This window comes from Hypomesus transpacificus, unplaced genomic scaffold, assembly GCF_021917145.1.
Source record: "Hypomesus transpacificus isolate Combined female unplaced genomic scaffold, fHypTra1 scaffold_243, whole genome shotgun sequence".
Classification (NCBI taxonomy): domain Eukaryota; kingdom Metazoa; phylum Chordata; class Actinopteri; order Osmeriformes; family Osmeridae; genus Hypomesus; species Hypomesus transpacificus.
In genome coordinates this window covers 143,521-148,358 of record NW_025813774.1, presented here as the reverse complement: position 1 = coordinate 148,358, position 4,838 = coordinate 143,521, and positions in this window count along the sequence as shown.

The following is a 4,838-nucleotide window of genomic DNA, read 5'->3' as shown; positions in this document are numbered from 1 at the left end:
ATGATCGTACACTGATCGCGAGCCAAAGGGGAGGAGATAAGCGAGTGAGGAGGCGTGACGTGTTTGTCAATCAACTCTGTGCGTTACCATACAAGGTAAATGGGGTTGACGATCCAAGGAGAAGACGATTAGACTGGCGCTGAAGGATGCCTGTAGGAGGAGCTATGCAGAACACTGGGCCAGCATACGATATCCCTTACTGTCACTCAAACCATATATGGGCTTGAAAGGTGAGCTATTTATGGATGGCTATATAGATTTGATAAGCTCTCGGCTGCCAGTCTTAAGGAAGAAGCGACGGTATCAACATCTACCTAAGTGCACGTTAAACTGTCGAGGAAGTTGCGGTCCCTCATTCTTCTTGTTTATTTTAGTCTAACAATTGTAGCACTAACTAAGGCCTAGTGCTTTTCAGGCAACTGAATGTTGTTATTTTTCTTAACTTTTAAAGGACTTTTTAGGATGTGATTCACAATAGACATAAAGTATGTAATACACTTGTCATACATATTACACATGACCATTAACACGTTTCTTCCACCAAGTAGTGCCTCTCTACTCCCTGAATGGAGTATGTTTGTTCATATACACTTAAAATCCTGCAGGTTTATAATGAAGATATAAATAAATAAAACATTGAGTTACATAATGTAAGTAAGTAAGTAAGTAAGTAAAATGTATTTATACAGCGCTTTTCACAGACAGGGTCACAAAGTGCTTTACAATGTACATTGTCAATACAACATAAAAGTCTAATAATAAAAATAAATAAAAACTGATAAAATAATCAATAGACCAAAGACAGAGATTACTCAAAAGCTAACCTGAACAAGTGAGTCTTCACTTGTCCCTTATAACTCTCAACATTCTCAGCAAACCTAATGGTCTTTCAAACAGGAACTACGTTGCCAAAAAGTAGCGTAACACATTGTACCACTGTATTTCCCTTCTACTTATTCAGTGTGAGTAATGTAACTTATTGGCGGGTTTCATGTAAGGCAGCAAATCACACAAGTACACGCACGCACACACACACACACACACACACACACACACACACACACACACACACACACACACACACACAGAGTACTGTACAGGGCGGTAATCTCATTACAGTGCTCTGGGAGGCTGGCTGACGGCCCTGGATATGCGATTTACACATGGCATTTGGGGAGGGAGAGCAAGCTGGGAGCTAATGAAGCACCCACTGACATTTATCCATTTGACACGTTCGTCTCCCTCTTTCCCCTTCTCTCTCTCTTCCTCTTTCCCTTTTTCTCTTCCTCTTTCCCTCTTGCTCTCTGTCTCTTTTGCTGTCTCTCTCGCTCTCGCTCGTTCTCGCTCTCTCTCGCTCGCTCGTTCTCTCTCTCTCTCTCTCTCTCTCTCTCTCTCTCTCTCTCTCTCTCTCTCTCTCTCTCTTTACAGCTTCTACCTCTATCTATTTGTTTGTATGTCTCTCTCTCTCTCTCTCTCTCTCTCTCTCTCTCTCTCTCTCTCTCTCTCTCTCTCTCTCTCTCTCTCTCTCTCTCTCTTCTCTCTCTCTCTCTATCTGTTTGTTTGTCTCTCTGTCTCTCTCTTCTTTGTCTTTGTTTTTCCTTTACATATCCCAAACCTCCCCATGTGTGCACATGAAAATACACTGAGATGAGATGAAAGCCAAACAAATAACCGAGCAGGCAAACCCACATGACTGGTCCCAGCCTGGTGTAGCGTCCACTGCTCTAGCACCAGGAAGACCAGCGGGCCCGCCGTGTCTGTCAGCCTCTCTGCTTTGCTTATCTCGGCACGCTCGACTGGCCCGTAAATATTTAACGCCTGCAGGTGGAGGGGGGGCTATGGGGGGGCATCTCGGGGGGGAACCCCCAACCCACCTCCCCCCACACACACACACGCACACACACACACACACACACACACACACACCCACACACACACACACACACACACACAGCTTATGAGACCATATCATACCAGCCCATGGTGTGTAGTAAAGTGAGTGCTGACACAGGCTGGTTATTCAGAAGGAAAGCTTTCATCACTGGCCTATTCTTTCTCTCCAATTGAGAATCCCCTCAGCGCATGCATATCATAGATAAAGAAATAACCCCATTTGCCATTCTCCTCTGACACACACACACACAGTTATATGTTGATGCTGCTGACATTGCTCTTACCTGGCAGTTAGTGCTTTTACTGTATTAATAATGGAACAGCCGCTATCCATCAACTGGAATATGAGGCCGCTAATCATGTCAGTTCCATCCAGATTCTCTCCTGGCACCCGGGGGAAGGAGTGGGACAATATCATTGGAGTTAAGCAGGGCCCCAGCGCATGACAGATGCCCTTGGCCTTTTGCTATATGGCTTTGCCATTGGCAGGAGTTAGCTCTTGTATTTAAACAGAACAAGATTAATGGGACCTCTCTTCTGGCTGTTCATTGGAGGATCCTATTCTTCCCCACCTGCATTGGTATTCTATTCTGCTATGGATAATGAGGTGGCATTCATGCCAGAGTTGTTATGTATTTGATTTTGTATCTATTTGATGACGTAAAGTAAAGTCCTTTGATTCAGCATTTTTGTTGTTGTGGGGGGGGGGGGGGGGGCGGGGATTGTGATGAGTACCTCACTAGTGGTCTGCATGATGTGCTCGTGTGTTGAGCTTGTGTGCGTGAACGGGCCCCACACAGTCCCCCTCATGCATGGTCTCCTTCCCATGTCTTTGCCACCGGTGATCTTATCTTCTGTTCGAAGGCGGTGCACTTGTGGCCCGCCAGAGGCTGGATATTCTCTCTGCCGGTCCCTCCCGTCTTCAGATGAGGGAGAAGTGGGAGGGAAGGGGGGGGGGGTGGGAGGGCGGGGGTGAGGATGGATTTTGGAACAACGGGCCGTGGAAAGCGATAATGAATGGTAGGGGTTTCGGGGGTTCAATCCCCCCCCGTGGGTGCTGGGAGGGGGAGGCGAGGGAGGGAGGGAGGGAGGGAGGGAGGGAGGGAGGGAAGGAAGGAAGGATGGAGGGAGGGAGGGAGGGAGGGAGGGAGGGAGGGAGGGAGGGAGGGAGGGAGGGAGGGAGGGAGGGAGGGAGGGAGGGAGGGAGGGAGGGAGGGAGGGAGGGAGGGAGGGAGGGAGGGAAGGAAGGAAGGAAGGAAGGAGGGAGGGAGGGAGGGAAAAGTGCCCTCTCAGCTGGGTGATATTTAATGCTGCGCTGGTGCTTCCTACGCCAAGCCTGATCAACAGAAGCTGAACCCAGACAGGGCCACGGAGGGCAGCTGTTTAGAACCAATTAAACTGCAATAAGTGGTAGGCGGAAAGTGACAGTTTGGAAAAGGGATGTTTCTCACAAAGCCTGTCCCTTCATATCTGGCTGTCTGATAAAGGTTAGTCCCAATGCTGGCAATGCCTCACTGGCTGAATGTGGGGATCATTAGAATTCCATTCAATGACTGCTTGGCCCCCAGCCTTACCTGAAAGCAAGTGACAACCAATGCTCCAGCCTTGTCATAAACCACCACACAGGACAATACCCTGGCCCCTGAATACCTAATAGAATTCATAACCTGCCTTAAACTGATGACACAGAAATGATAAGGTGTGATGGGAAATTGGGAAAGTGCAATAACAGCTGTAAGATTTCCAATCCTCCCTTCGCCTCCACCGTGAGCCTTTCACTCACTGACGTTACTGGTCTGAACCAGGCATTATCTTGTCAACGTGGAAGCGGCAGTGTTTAGATGTGCGTGCGTGCGTGAGGAAGGTGCGCTGTGTTTTGATTGCATGTTTTCACATGGTGACTTGGCATAAAAGCGAAGCCAAGAGGTCAGAGATACCGGGCTGTTTACTGAGGAGCCATGGCAACAGCACCCAACGCAGCGGCTCTCAGACCCTGAAAGCCATCTATTAGCATCCTGCATCCCCCCCGCACACAGACTGATTTCCCCTCTGTGAAGCGCAATGTAAATAATTCAAAGCTAATTAGATTCATGGATTATTCGATGGATTCATTGATCAACGATTGATTGATAAATCTGCATCAGGATTCCAACAATCTCGTTGAAAGTGTGTGTGTGTGTGTGTGGAGGGGTATTTGCTCATTCTAAGTATGCGTGAGCGATATTTCATCCCATTGTTATTACTCTCCAGCTGTGACTGGTTGCTATGCGCGCGGCAACGCAGTCCTCTGATTTCCCCCGATCGTTGCCGAGATGTGAGAGGCCATATTGTATTTGTATATTCATGTGTGTACCTTCCACTCTTAATCCTAGCTATTACCCAGATGGCTGTGTGTGTCAGGGGACACGTGCCCACTCCCAGTGAATGGTCCAATATTGACAGCACACTCTCTGCATCGATGATCCGAGCTGTTCCCAAGGAGGGCTCAGGCTGCCGTCTACCTTCCACATGCAGATACACGCAGGGTATCGAAATCAGTCTGAAGAAACTGAAATATTTCCACAGGAATACATAGCAGATCTTATGTAACGAATTGTGGCCACGCCGATGGCATGTAGGTGTAGCTGTGAAGCACGAGGGTTCAATATGGTTCCTGAATCGTGCCGTTGCTTTGACCGTAGGGCTGTGAGACACAGACGTAGCATCTCAAAGGGCGCACAAAGTGGGATCGCCCCTTTACAAACCTCAACAAATGAAAGCTTTGATTTGAAAGCTGCTGCTTTGAGACAAAATCCCCAACACCGTGGCTCATTTGCAGAGCTTGTGAAACCGGTGATTAGTCTATGAGATAACCATCTATCCATCTCTCTAACCCAGCCCAACCAGTGTGAGTTATCTCTGTAATACATTCAGCTCTAACAAGGCAGTGTGTTAACTACTGAGCA